Below are 16,517 nucleotides of genomic sequence, written 5' to 3'. Positions count from 1 at the left end.
GGAGTATTATGCTCTATGTTGTCCATTACCAGGGATGGTTTTTATTTGGGACTCCTCCATAGCCAGTTTAGTTCGCGGATGGCACCCTGATTCTATTCCAACTTTCAGTCATCACACGATTGTTGAACTAACCCCATCAGAGAAGCCCACTCGTGTGATGTCGGGTCTTCCCTATCCACCATCTCGGACGCGCCCGATGGGAGACCAGTCAACTTCTCAGGCCAGACTTTAATCCCTTAAAGGCCTGATAATGATCATATACAGCCAGTGAGTGTTCTTCGGAGAAAGACTCTACCTGCGTCCTATTGCCTTTTTGTGTGAGAATAGAGCTAAAGTAGGTTTCGGTACTCTTTCCTCTACATTTATGTTCCAATTTATTTTCTTGTCGGGAATTGCACCTAAATATTTGGCGCTATCTCCTATTTCTCGCTTTACACCATTTAATGTTAGCTTCACAAATTGTGGAGTTTTGTGTTTCCTTGAAAACAGCACGTTTTCTGAAGATTCACATTCAAACCGCTACCATCTAGACAGCTTATTAAGAGCGGTCTGCATTAGATGGCTTAGAGTTGAAAGATATTTGCCACATGTGGCAATAACTATGTTTTCTGCATAAGCAATTAGTTTACAGTCCTGACTTTCGAGTATCAAAACATCGTCGACGGTTAGGTTCCACAGAATAAGAGAAAGGACGCCTCCTTGAGGAGTTCCTCTACAAAATGTGCGAGCGCTGCAAGAAGCACCTAAATTGGAAAATATTTTCCAACTAACTATCAGGTTACGTTGTAGTTGTCTAATGGACATATCAGCTCCAACCTTACAAAGGGCCGAGAGTATTTTTTCTGGAGAGTTATTATTAGATGCGCATTCAATGTATAGGAAGGCTGCTAGAGTATATTCTTTAACCGGAAAAGATTTCTCAATAGTACCCACAAGTGAGTGCAGGGCAGTATCTGTTGACATACGCTTAGTGTAAGCATGTTGATATGCCGAGGAGTTCAAACAACCTCTTATGTGATAATCGATCAAACGTTCCAGAGCTTTCAAAAGGAACAAGGTGGTTGGTCTGAACTCCTTCGGAAGGATTTGCGAAATCTTCAGTACTTTAGGAATAAATACCACATTGGTTTCTCTCCCCTTATCGGGAATCTGTCGTATATTCAGCAATTTTTAAAAACGACCACGGTATCGCCGGATGAGGCATTCGTTGAAGCTCTACTGGAGCGATACCGTGAGTACCAGGTAATTTATAAGGTCTGAAACTATTAACCGCCCATCGAATCTTGGTTTCAGAGATGATTTCGTAAAGGTTTCTATTATAGTGTTCGTTATGATAAAATCCCTGGGTGGCATATCCATTATGGATGCCTGAACCGCCTGGAAAGTGAGTATCTAAAAGGAGATCTAGACCGTCCGGTCCTTTTACAATACCTGGGACATGCGTCTCGAGGACAATACCTTCCTTAGTCTGGAGACTTCCGTGCACCCATCAACTGAACTACAAAAATTTCGCCCCGAACTACGTTTTGCTCTTTTAAAAGCACTCCTATAGATTCTGCGGCCATCTTTAAGATATACCCAATCGTTTATCAGACCAGTGGCTTTATCCCGGTTAAACATCTGTTACATACTTTTTTAAGCGTATTTAGTTCATGCGACCACCAAGGAAGGCCACACTAAGCGCCTTGTTGGAGCTATTAGTATACTACTATACAATACTATACCCAATACAGTACAAGACCCAATTGGTCTTCCTAATATTCCTACGAAATCGAAAAATTGGAAATAAAATACCAAACTCAATATCCCTATGATCTGAGAACGAATTCTCGTTATTACCGCTCCAGCAATCTATATACGTAGAAAAAACATCTGAGGCAAATGTGATATCTAGAACCTCTTTCCTTTCTCTAGTGACAAAAGTCAATTTCTCCCCTTTAATAAAAATGAGTAACCTAGTGCACAGGATCAATTCTGCAAGTAATTCATTCCTTCCATATATATCGCTACTTCCCCACACGGAGCGGTGAGCGTTGGCATTGCATCCCACAATCAGCCCAACTTTAAATTTACTAGTTTCTTGTATCGTTTGCCTCAAAATTTGTCGCTGTAAATCAAAATGATCATGAGAGAGATATGTACACGCCGACCAATAACTTGAATTGTTGAGCTAAAGACTAGCTACCACCAGATCGCTATCACTAAGATTCGATGAAATAAATGTATACATCGTAGCTTTTACTAAAATACAGGAACGCCGTCAGAACTAAATACCAACAACTTATAGCCTGGCGTACTCAATCCGCAAACCCTATTAGCACGAACCCAGGACTCATGGATGAGAATAACATCATCTCCATAAGCGGATCCATCAGAATTATGGAAATTAATCTGCAAACATTTAGTGCCCATCAGGCTTTGCCGTCTCCATATCCACCATCGTAATATCGATTTCGTCCTCACCGGAGTCGAGCTCGTCGAGCTCTTCTTAGAGATCTTTGACCCCTGCCAGGCTCTCCGTATCAGAGGAGTAGTAATCCTCCAACATGCCTTTTTGAAGGAATTAGCATACATATATAGTAGACGGTCCCTGTGTGACAGCGGGCACATCTATGCGATAAAAGCGCAGATTGACTTTAGTAAAGCAGCAATTGATTACCCCTTCTGCCTTTTCTAGCGTATCCAAGGATTCAGTGCTGATTCTCACCATCACTTGCTTAGAAATCGCCTCTGGTTTTCCAACTTTCCCTATCTTTCAAGCTGGAGACCCAGTCACGAGCTCTTGGCTGATACGGGATGTTTTCGAAGTCTACAGCATCAAGATTTGAGCCTGGATATACCTCACCTACCTTTTCCATAGCCATACAAGGTGGTTTTTTATGGATCTTTCGTTGTTACAGGTGACTAATTTGACGTAGCCTTGATCCCAGCCCGCCCCGCGACTAGACAGAGGAGGACCAGGATGCTCGTGCAGTACGCTAAAGAGGACGATGACCAAAGCAATCTCAATCCACCTCCACTGATACCCAGGAACACTACAGCGCTGTTGTTGTTACAGAACCCGTAGTCGATCTATATTATTAAAACTACAATCGGAGATAGCCAAGGTTAACGCATTTTGCTTCACTTTCATAACTTCTGTACATAGGTAGTTGCCAATAGAATGATTGTAATATTTACTATATCAAGCATCCCACGCTTTTAACTCTTATTTGAATTACTCTATTTGTATCTTAATTTTTGTTATAATTCTGTTCTGAGGTAGTTGACTATGACTGATCGTTCGATTTGCTATTACTTCATTATAGGTCCCTTTGTCATTAAAATTTATTTTCTACTTTTTAGTTCGATTAGCAATAAAAGCGTGTTTTTTAGTTTTTTTAAACTATTTTTTATTTTCTACTTTTTAGTTCGATTAGCAAAAAAACGTGTTTTTTAGTTTTTTTTTAACTATTTTTTTAGTTTTAGTATATGTAGGTGTTTACGAGTAATATACTATTACACAACCGCACACTAAATACTAACCTCAATGGTGGTGTGGAAACTAAAAATTCCCAATTTTTGTTTAAAAAAATCTCCAATTCATGTTTCTACCGGTGTGGCAAATGTTATAAAAAATGCACATTTTTCAGCGCTCTTACGAGAAAAAGAGTTTCCCATCTAGTCATCTATGTTGTGTGTTCCGAGTCGATCAGATTCTTAGAAGCCAGTGAAAATTAAGCTCAAAGATTCCGTTACATACATACAACCCGAGCTAATAAAAGTGTGTTAATTATTCTATAATATTTGTATCTTAATTTTTGTTATAATTTTGTTCTGAGGTAGTTGACTATGACTGATCGTTCGATTTGCTATTACTTCATTTTAGGCCTCTTTGTCATTAAAATTTATTTTCTACTTTTTAGTTCGATTAGCAATAAAAGCGGGTTTTTTAATTTTTTTTAAACTATTTTTTATTTTCTACATTTTAGTTCGATTAGAAAAAAAGCTTATTTTTTAGTTTCTTTAAACTATTTTTTTTTATTATGAATGAAAATTATTGTTATCATTGCAGTCAGTGAATAAATGATTCGATATATTCGTGTTATATTTAATTCCTTTCTTATCGACTGTGAGTCTAAAGCTATGAGTTGTTGGCCGTGATAAAGAAGTAATCGGGATGAAGAACTTATTTCGTGGAGGGAGCCTGAGAAACTGATTTACAAGAATAAATAAAGATTTTTCATTTTACAACAAAACTCACCTTACCTTTTGCCCACAGTAAAAAAAAAAAAATATTAATCCTGGCAATCCTAATAAGGATAATGGAAAACTTTTGTCAAATTATTGCATTGTCATCGGTCCTTGATAGGTATGCAAAATTTCAAGTCGATCAGATTTTTAGAAGTCAGTGAAAATTAAGCTCAAAGATTCCGTTACATACATACATACATACAACCCGACCTAATAAAAGTGTGTTAAAAACGAAGATGAAAACAAAAATTCAACACCGAAATCTCACAAATTATATATATATATATAATTATACAAGAAATTTAAAATTTTAATTGTATAAACAGTGCAAAAAATAATAAAGCCGAAACAAAGAAATCTCTACGTTTATTGGGGCTATTCAATAAATACACATATAGCAAAGCACTTCAATACGGTAGCAGCAGTAGAACAAGAGTAACAGTTGGGTGTATTTGCCTTTGTACTTTCCTCAAATTTGAATACCTATTGACGTATCACAAGCTGCAGAGAACGTTAAATATAGAGAAGTCTCAATGACTTAAATGGCAGCACTTTTCAGGGGTACTCGTTTTGCGCGCGTGGTACACAACAGCGACATCTGAGCGACATTTTTCACAGAACGTTAACAGAAATATGCTCAACTGCAGAAATTTAACAGCTTTTGAGAATTAAGAGCTTGTTTTTTGGAAACTTTCCGTTTTGTGCCAAAGTTAGGTTACAGGTGCTTTTTGTCTCTTTATTTGCATGAAAATTCATTTTTGAATTTGAATTGATTTTGCGTAATTTGCGCCAAAATTTCCATGTCAAACCAAAAGAGTCTAATGAACTTTAGTTTGAGAAAAACTTTTGATTGACGTCGCGCAATTTTCAAACGCTTTCGATTTTCCGAATTTTTTTAAACTTTTTCGATTTAAAAATGAGCAGAACGTGTCGTGTGCGCGGGTGTTATTTAAAAAACAGTGAAGTGAAATTATTTTCTTTCCCACAGGACCCCATATTAGCAGACAAATGGAGGCAGAATTTGCATATTGCCAGGACGGAACATCTTCCACCCCACAACTCATTTGTATGTGTAAAACACTTTGAGGCATGTGTTGTGGGGGGACAATGTTTGAAAAAGGGTGCCATCCCCACCCTTCGTTTAGGTAAGTTTTTGCGCAATACATAAGTAGGTATGTGTGTTTTTATATTTCGCTAAAGCGAACCTACAATAATATCAAACACACATACCTACTGATGTATTGCATTCATTTGATATAATATTAGGGTGGATAGGTTTTATTGCATACATTTGATATAATATTAGGGTGGATAGGTTTTATTGAGGGTGAGGTTTGCTAACTGGTAGCATTAGAGTTTTGAGGCAGGAAAGTGGAGGAAGTTAAGAAATTTAAATTATTTTTGAATGTGTATGTGCATATATTTCATAGAAAATAATTTTTTATTAATAACCATAATATTACAATACCCGGCATCCGTTACTATGCCTTATTGAATAAAATCAAAACAACCAATCAGAAAAATATCAAGCAAAATTATTTTTATTGATTTTCTATCTCAAACCGTTTTTGAACTTTGCATTTGAACAGCTTATGCGGATTGTGAAGTCTAGAGTGTGCTATAAATAGTGGGAAATAGGGAAAACTAAGAGTTTTTAGATTAAATTTAAGCAAATATTATTTATTTATTATTATTTATTATTACTAAGTCAAAACATACAACCATAGGTTATTTTTACAATGATTGACCTTAAGAATAGTTTACATAAAAAGATAAACAGTAAAATCAAAATTAAAATTAAAATAGTAGTAAAGATAAAGTATTAAAAGGAAAGTAAGGTAAAAATAGTAGTAGTAGGAGTAGGGACTAATAGGAAGAGATTTAAAGTACATTCAGCAATATTCGATTATTAGTGATGAATGAGAGTGGTGGCGCGGCCTGGGGCTGTGGGAAGGGAGTTCCATCATAAAAACATGCCTATAACCTTCTTTGAATTATTATACGTTTATATTATATTATAAAATAAATTTTCTTAATAGGGCACGACGATGACCCTACATACAGCTGTACAATTCCAAAAAAGCAACGGAGCTGTTGCGTGGTAGGATGCGTGGTGGAAAAGGGTCATACGTTGTATGAATTTCCTCGACGAGGAGAGGCTCGAATTAGTTGGGCCCTGTCTTGCAACGTGCAACCAGCAGATTCTGACAAGCTATATGTTTGTAAGCGCCACTTTAGTCCAGAGCAAGTAACTCGTTATAAAGTTTTAGATGGGGCTGTTCCATCTTTAAGATTAGAGCCAGTTACTAGAAGTCGCTCACCTAGTACTGGCTCTGATTGGGTTTGCCCGCCCGTTACTAAAGTGTACGTAAATCGTACAGTAGGTGTAGGTGTAGCAAATGATCTCACGTTAGAAGAATTCGAAAAATATTCTATGCTAGAGGAAACAAGGCAGGTACCCAAAAACAAAAACATCTGTGAGGACTTAGAAATCACAAGCAGTAGCGAACGATTTGCTCAGGCTGCTCGTTATTATCGGAGCAATGAAATAAAATTAAAAAAAAGAATTCAAGAGTTAGAAGCAGAAAATGAGAAGCTACTGCAAAAATATAAATATTTGTGTACTCGTGCAGTTCTTGCGGAAGAAACTTCAAGCAGTGATGCTGTAACTTTCGCAAGAATGATCGTCAGTGGCCAAAAAAATCGTTATAGCGAGGAGGAAAAGACATTGGCCCAAAACATCAATTATATGTCCTCCAAAGCATATACGTTTATGCGTGACGATCTAGGTTTTGCTTTGCCCCATAAATCATCCCTTTCGCGTTGGCGCCCCATCAAATATGTTGTTTCGGGGTTCGATGCCAATGTCTGTGATAATTTAGAAAAAATTGTTTCAAATATGTCCGACACCGAACGCATAAGCGTTCTATTATTCGATGAAATTATCATCAAGTCGGACTTGAGCTATAATAAAGCTAGAGATGTTATCGATGGGTTTGTAGACCATGGGGAAGGTCAACGCGAAAACAAAATTTGGAATAAATGTTTATTTTTTATGGTTAAGGGATTGTGCTCCAAATGGAAATACGTGTTTTCGTATTATATCTCCAGTGGTGGTATACGTACGGAGACATTGATGTCCATTTTGGACAAAAATGTCGCACAACTAAAAAAAATGGGGTTAAATTTGAAAGGTATAGTTTGCGATCAAGGGCCCTCCAACAGTAGTATCTTTAAATCTTTGGGGATTTATGAGGATAGCCCCTTTTACGTGCACGAAGGCACAAAAATTTTTTGCATGTTCGATTACTGTCACTTGATAAAGTCCGTCCGAAATACCTTGATGAAATATGACATCTTAACATCAGATGGAGTGACAAGCTTCAAGGTGATTGAAAAATTGTTTGATATAGATCAAATGAATCCCCATTTTAAAATTTGTCCGAAACTAACGGAGGCCCATATATATCCCAATTTTATGGATAAAATGAGCGTTTCACGCGCGACTCAGGTCCTGAGCAATTCGGTAGCCTCTGGTATCGACATGGCCTTGTCCTAAAATTTATTAGGCAGTGACGAGTACGTGATAAAATGCGCTAAGCCCACACAGATGTTCGTTAAAAAAATGAATGATCTGTTCGATGAATTGGATGCAAAAAGATTCCAGTCGAAAAATCCTTCAAAATGTCCGATTAGGCGGGGTGACAGCAAAAAAATTGATAGATTGAATGAACATCTAGATTTTTTGCGGTCATTCCAGTTGCCGGAAAACGCACGCGTGCAGTGCATCGAAGGTTTCCGCATAACGATTTCAGCGATGCAAATGTTATGCGAGGAACTTTTCATTGAGCACAGCTCCCTCAAATTTATTTTCACCGGGAAAATGAATCAAGATGCGTTAGAAAACTTTTTCTATCGCATACGAGCTAGTCAGGGTATGAATACCCATCCCTCAGCTCACGAAATTCAATACATAGTTGCGCGACTGATCTCAATGAAAATTTTACGCCAGAGATTTGAGAAGAAAGGTTCTAATTGTACAGATGATGACGATTTAAATTTAGATTGGTATATAGGCCCCGAGGATCGTCATCTTGAGACAGAGGTAGGAGACCAGCGAAATGAGGATCTCGTTTTAGAAGAGATTGATGTGGAAGACATACATTTTGCTGAAGAAAGTAATGAAGCTGAGGAACAAGTGCAGCGTTACTTCACAGGCTATGGTATTTACCAGAAAATGCTGTGCAAGTTAAAATGTGAAAAGTGCACGAACGCCATGACGAAAACAAAAGGGGAGCTGAAGTTGCATTCAGAAGCCCTGATAAGATCAAAAAACTTCACGGATGACAGCGATTTAAGGCTTATCAATCCTGAAGACAGGGTTTTCGAAGTGTGTCGACTCCAAATGGTGTGGTACCGTCAGCTCTTCGCAAAATATGCCCACATTGCAGGTCTTAGGTGTTTAATGTTGTCCGCTCTAAAAGAAAAAACACAAAAAGTGTTTCCCGACTGGTTTGTAGGATCTGGCGAGTGAGAGATCATCGCGAGAAGCTATTAGATTTTCTCTTAACTGTCCTTTTATTCAAGAATGCAAAGTGGCTCTTGCGAAATGAGGTTAATAAAGTCAAAGAAAGAAAACTACAAAATAAATTAAAAAAGCTGTAGGTTATAAGTAGGTTGTAAGCCAGGGCCCCACGAAAAGAGATTCGCCGTTCACACAGGTAATTAATAATATATTAGCTATCTTTTGCATATGATGATACCTATTCTTTTATTTCAGGGTTTTCCACTTTTCTATATTTTAGGTTTTTTTTATTTATATATTTTACAGGTATTTTCCCGTTTCAGGTTTTTTCTATTTTTTAGTCTATTTTACAGGTTTCTTTTTTATTTTTTCTTCTCTTTCAGCTAGCACCCGAGCCTAGATTTTTAAAGCACTACAATTTTTTCTTAATCATGATGGATTGAGAGTAGTGTTTTAAAAATCAGGTAAATCGCAATGACTTAATCGATGTCAATATCGAAGTCGTGTGAGAAATTGTTATAGTATGAGAACAATTTCGTAATTCGTGCTTTCAAAATTTTATATTTTTTTTTTCATTTCAGGAAATGTAAATACCTATTATTTATAGCATTGTAATATATATACATATACATATAAGAATACTTAAATTACTTGTGAATAAAAATAATTATATTTTTTTTTTTCATTTCAGGAAATGTAATTACCTATTATTTAGACCATTGTAATATATATACATATACATAAATTTCTGTGAATAAAAATAAAAAATTAAAATTAAAAAAACTAGTATTTCATTTTCTTAAGGTAATAATATTTATTTGGTAAGTGGATCTTAAAGAAACATATACCAATAATACAATTCGACAGGATTTCATTAGAATATCAATACACATATTCGTTCAGCTCAATAAAATAAATATCTGCATATGAAAAATTGTTCCTATGGACGTGCAAAAGCAAAACACTCATATATAGTACATAAATACATGCATATAAACTGCCATAGCCATACATACATATGAGGCTGCGAGCACTTGCGACAGAATATTTCGATTTGCTATTGCTGTCGAGAATTTAGAACACATATTTACATACATATATTGATGCATACATATGTACGGAGCCGCGGCCACTCGACTTCACAAAAATTGAAGATTTACCAAATATTGGCAAATAATTCAACGCGAAATATTACAATATTGACTATTTTCGAATTGGCGAGAAAATTGGCATATGGGCATATGAGCTCGAACTTAGTGTTATAGAATATTTTGGATTTTTCAGCGTCGTTGCGACTAAAAAAATCTGACCGCTGCGACTGCGCCTATGAATGTATTTTGTTCTTGCAGTCGCTCGGCTTATAATTTTAGCTTTGGAAACATACGCGTGCAGAGGCATAAAGCCAGTGCTTTGTGTGTGCTGTTGTATGTACATTAGGGTGTCCCAGGTTACAAGGGGGAATTTTTTTTTTCGGAATTTCAATACGCACACCCTTTATTTTTTTTCCATTTGACTCTAAAAACTTAAATATAAAATATTATTGAGATCGGATGTCATTAACCCGTGCCGACTTGATGTTAAACTTTGAGTTTAAAAGTTAGTATGAAAGCTATAGGCTCACAATAGAGAAAGAATTAATTGAATTTTTAGATTAATTAAATAAATAAATATAAAACACATATTTCGTATTTATTTTCTTTTTATTATAAAACATCGAATTTTCTTTTCAAAGTTTGCTTTTTACAGTCGGGATATACCTGTCGGTGTTCTTGTACGCAACGTAATAAAAATTGCTTTTGCTCCTCTTGAACAGTGATCAAACCATGGAAGTCTTGCATTAACTTAACCGCTCTTTCTGCCGTATCATTAACTGCTTTCAGTCCTAGCAGCTTCTTTTTAGCCTGTAGAAACGAATCATCATTTGACCACGAAGAGGGGCACTTGTTCAGAAAACTGTCGTCAATCTGGAGTCGATTAAACAGGAACTTGCTTTTGACAGAGACGAAGTCATCAATGTTTCTCTCTGAAATTAAAACAGATAGATCAGTTATCAATTATACCTATTAGCAAACTTAGTCATAGAACAAAATCAAACCTTAATTAACGTACCAAAAAGTGGGCCACAGAGTTCTTCTTTGGATGCAATGTAGCCTTTATTGTGGGCTGTTGGGTTTTCTCTAGTTAAGTTAGCAATCATTCTTACTTTAGTTTCTAGATCGACATCATCATCAAATAAAGCCAGAATAGATACTTCATCTGTCAAATACCACAAATGCTGGCAAAACTTCTGCAAAGCTGTTTTTGAAATGCTTTTGTCTATTGTTTCGTAATTTTTCATGGCCTTCAAAAAACACAAATCCTGATACGGCGCCTTTACTGCTAAAATACATTGGAGCCAGGGTTTTACGTAGGATGTCACGATGAACAGACATACGTCCAACAGAGCTGCCTTATCCTTGTTTGAAATTCTGAATTGAGAGCTAAGTAACGATATTTTAATTGAATAAATGGCTCTCGCCATCCATCGAGCCTGGTGCATAGCACCTGGAGGCCGAATCTTATATTTCTTTTCTGAATCTCCGCCAAGAAATATAATTGAAAGCTGAATTAATTCGCGATAGTCATCTCTAACGATTTCTTTGGTTAATTCAGTTTTGTAGAATTCTAGCAGCTTGTCAATTTCCGAAACATTAAAACAAGATAGCTTTTCTGTACAGCTTTGTTTTTTCTCAGGATCGATATTTTTCCAGTTTTCTCGGAATTTCTTGAATAATGGGATGTCTGGGCTTGTAGTTATTTGACTGATTTTCGCTTCAAACACGCCTTTAAGTACTAATTCGTAAACGTGATGACGGGAAGAAAAATAAGCACTTCTCTACCCAGTTTTTGTTCGAGAAGCACACATGCTCCATTTATGCGGCCTATGTTAGAAGCAGTGGTATCACAACAGAGAATCTGCGCTTTGTCTTCAAGGTTCCAGTTCGTAATAGCATCCCAAACTGCGTCTGCCTGCCCTCTTCCTGTCGAGCTATCCAATTTAGGAACAGCAATAATTTGTTCTTTATAATCGTACGTAATAACTACCGGTAGGCGTTCTTCTTTACTTTTACGTGAATCTAGAGCTGGCAACAGTTTTCCGTCCCAGTGGACAGTTACCGTGTCCGGGACCTTGTTTTGAAAATCAATTTTTATAGCTTCAGCCCGTTCTTTTCGCATTTCCGTACGAACTCTATGGATGGAGGACTTGCTTATAGGGAATTCATCCGTATTGTGACCCAGAGCCTCAATAGTAGCTTCAATTATAAAGACAGAATCCCTCACACTTAATTGACACCTGTCTAATGCGGCAACTAACTTGGGAGTTATAATATTTTTCCGCATAGAAGTTTTATCGGGCTGAGAGGAGGCTTCTCTTGCGCTGGGCCTATTTTCTTCTAATTCTATTATTTCAGAGTCAGAAGATGACTTTTCTAGTGGTGGTTCGCAAGATAATGTTGATGGTGCTAAGGATGAAAAATTTTTAGCACGTCGCTTTTCCTCCTTGATGATTCTAAGGCGCGTCCTTTCCTCTTTTTTTGTTAGTTTTTTGTCCACTCCGGCTAAGTGACCGAGCCGACCTGGTTCTCTTTGGCGCTGCAAGAAGATCTTATCTTCATTTATTTTAATCGATTGAAGAGCATTGGCATGTGCGATGTCAAACAAATTGTTTAAGTTTGAAACAAACTCCTGTCGACGCTGTTCAAACACTTCTTGAGTTTTTTTCGCATTTTTTTGCAATTCTCTCCAAACTTGGTATAAGTTAACTAGTTTCTTAACACAGTGAGATATTGATCTGGTCGGTATACGTGCCTTTTCCCAATAAATAATACACTCACGAATTGTGAGATTTGCACTTTCATTGACACTCAAGTTCACTTCACGAATATTATAGAACAAAACTGCCAGTACTTGCCCGTTAGAGGGAAGTTTAGAACCGGTAATTTGATGTTTTACGTCCCCTATTAAAAATATCTCCTTTTTGGAACTTCGTAACTCCACCGACATGTTGACTACACGAAAAACCCGCGATTACTAATAAAACAAACAAGTAATTACACGCAATCAATCCGACAGTTCGCGCGCGCCGTACGTTACAAGTACCGTTAGGTTTCCGCGCAACTCGGCACGGGTTGCCGTGATTCTAAATAGACGAAACTTTATTTTTAGATGTTTTGAGACCATTCGAACAAAATAAGAGGGTGTGCGTTAAAAAAAAACACTTTAATTTTTTTGGGACACCCTAATGTACATACATATGTATGTATATACTAATAAGCATAGTTTTGCTGGGAGTCGAGAATGTATGTATATGTATGTACGGACATACATACAATAGGGCATCAATATGCCAATACGTGAGGTAGGTCATGGTTGCTTCAGTACATTGAACTTTTGCTTAATTGTTTCTTACATGTGTATGCATACATGTACATACATATGTTTGTAGTAAGAAACAGTTTAAACAGATTTTGTTACTAATCCAAATATACATACTTACGGTAACATACGAATATGCTTTTTTATCCTATAAAATATGTAAATATGGAGGATATCTTGGGTTTGTTAAAATTATTCTTTTATTTATTTTGAATATCAAAACTTGTATACAAACCATGCTTGTATACCTCCTGCAATAGGATGTGGATGAAAAATTACAGAACAGAAATAAAAACGTAATGCCTCAAATGCCTTGCAAAATGCTGTCGGTCAATTTTATTTCAAACAAATGTATGTATGTATAACAATGCCCAATTTCTTTTTGTCCAAAAATAACAAATATATATGTATATGCAAATACATACGTTTCTTTGAAGTTTTCTTTTATTTATTTTAAATTTCAAAGTTTTATACTATCTATAAAATGCATACATATATTATTCCATGTAATAAATCTAAATTGAAAAAAATTTCGTTTGCAAAGGAACAAATGAATGCATATTCAAATGTAAATATGATATATACACACATATGTAACACTATAAGAATTGAAGATCCAATTGAACTTTTGCACAAACATAGCTAACATAATACATATACATATGTATGTATATATTGATATACATATATTTACATACATATGTCAAAATACCAAAGCACTTGTATGTAAAAATTTTCATCAAATTTGTATAGTTTTCAATTTACTAAAATGCACATACCAAGATGTGAGAGGTCGTTTTATAGTGCATTTTTTTAAATTAAATCAAAATATTAAAGTTACTTTGATTTGAAATGTTGGCGCATATAATAAATATTCAAATTATTCATCAATAATCATTTAGTTGAATAAATTTTCATTCATCAAGGGAACATATGTAGAAATGAACAAGCAAATTCTTTGCAAAATGCCGTCGGCTAATCGTCAATTTGATTTTCTACAGAAGCAAAAGCAGAGAACGTTATGATATACAGAGAACGTTCTCTGTGTGCAGAGCCAATGTAGGAAGAGAGAATTCACTGCAATCAGCTCTGTTAAACCCCGGCCGCGGTTAGAGTTCAGCTCTGTTAAACCACGGCCGCGGTTAGACTTCATTTTTGACAATTCACACCATTCGTAGCTCGTGAGACTTCTCTATATTTAACGTTCTCTGCAAGCTGCTCGAGGGTCAAACATTAGCTTGGATGCCATTGCATTCTCAGATCTTGTGTAAACGGTTGGTCGTATCATTTGATTGAATAGGTCAACGTCCAAGGTGCTAATTTACCATCCACGGCGTTTCTGACGTTATTATTTTGTGCGAAGTAGATGTCACAAACGATTGCCGTGAGTGTAACATTTGCTCAGCTGCCATCTGGAGAGCATGAATACATTTGGGCTGACAAATGTAATGCCTATGATTGACCCGAAACCATTTCTATTGGAGGTGTATTCTTCTCCGGTATTAAGCAAAGCCACTTGTAGACATGTCAGAGCTTCCAGGATCACCATACTCTTTGGACAAGTTCGCTGTGAACCCTACTTTACGGCTCTGGTGTTAAAATCGCCTGCGATGATAAAATACTGTCTGGTATTAGCATCCAAAACGATTTTCTGAACGATCACCTCAAATTCGCCTATGGGTGTACTTGTCGGTATGTAGCAGTTGTAGATATACAGGGTCTGGCACTCGAAGTGTAACCAATTGAAAAGGCCATAGTTTAGAAAAAAATAGTTTGGAAAATTACTTTTATTCAATTCAAAGTAAACATGTGTGAAAATAATACAAAATTAATAATCAATCTTGACTATTGCCTTGATATGGTCCCGAAACGAATCGCAAGCTGCCCGAATGCGACTTGCAGGTATTTTCTCCCAGTCGCTCACAATGACTTTTTTCAGCGATGCGAGACTGGTGAATCTTTTAGTTCGGAACTTGCTCTCGAAAATGGCCCAAAGAGAATACTCTCCCGATAATATTTCGCATTTACCTTGACGCCAGGCTCGATGGAAGCCGCAGATGGGCGCCGTTACAGCGGCCTAAACTATTTCCCGTATCGGGTGGTGCCTCCTGGTGGTCAATGGATTACTCAAATTCTCGTATGAACGGTCGGTAAAATAAACCCTATCGTTTCGAATATTTACGAATTGCTGAATTTGAAAAAAATTCTCGTCAGAAAACACAACGTTCGGAAATTTATCGCCTTTGGCCTTCTTCGCTTGGCCTTCATTCACTCTTTCAAGTCTGACTTGTTGCTGCTTTGGTGTGAGATCATGCGTCTTTTGGATCTTGTAAGGCTTGACTTGGAGATCATTTTTCGGTATGCGGGAGATTGCAGCTTTTCCACTGACATCGTGTTCCCAATTTTCCCGACTTCGCTTTGCGGGGTTCGCACTGTAATGCTATGCCAACATTTTGTTTCTCTAATGTCTGCCTTAAAATATTATATAATATATTGTGCGGCTTCGCAATGATTGAGGTAATTTTTACTGGTGCAGCTTTCAGCTTCCCTGTATTTGCTGGTGAGGGTTTGGCATAAGCAATGTATATGTATTGTATGATACAATGAAAAGGTATGTGTTCACGAGTTACTCTAAATTTTTGGCTTTCCGCAAACTTTCGCTTATTCATCTTCTTCTTTTTGTTTTTTTATTTTCTGTACTGACGTAATGGCATTTAGGGGGACTCAATCTTGTATTCTAGCATTCCTCCGAAACAAGTATTTCTCAAACAGTGTCTTAGAGATGCAATCGAAAATAATGCGATTATTGGTAAAAGCTATGAAATTTAAACGAAGCATATAAAACGTTTACTATACATAAAGCGTTTTTCAGTAAGAGCGCTTCAACTTTATTTTTGAATAAAACACAAACGGTTTGACTTTTTTAACTAATTTTTTTTTTATTATCGAGTTTGAACATATACATTTAAGTATGAAATTCGATTTCTTTTGCATGACCACCGCGTACACGTTTTACGAAGTCCAATCGTTGAACCCAATTTTCGACCACTCTTTTGCATAAGTCGGCCGAAATTCCAGCAATTTCGCGTTCAATATTGGCTCTGAGCTCACAAATCGTCGCCGGCTTGTTACTGTAGACCAATGACTTCACATAACCCCAAAGAAAATAGTCTAGAGGCGTCAAATCACACGAGCGCGGCTGCCATTCGACCGGTCCATTTCTGGAAATAATGGGCTCATCGAACTTACTCTTCAACAAATCAATTGTAGCGTGTGCTGTGTGACTTGTGGCCCCGTCCTGTTGAAACCACATGTCGTCTAAGTCCATACCATTCAATTACGG

The sequence above is a fragment of the Anastrepha obliqua genome, chromosome 6 (assembly GCF_027943255.1).
Source record: "Anastrepha obliqua isolate idAnaObli1 chromosome 6, idAnaObli1_1.0, whole genome shotgun sequence".
In the NCBI taxonomy this organism is placed as follows: Eukaryota; Metazoa; Arthropoda; class Insecta; order Diptera; family Tephritidae; genus Anastrepha; species Anastrepha obliqua.
The sequence above is the reverse complement of the archived record's forward strand: the minus strand, read 5'-3'. Positions refer to the sequence as shown.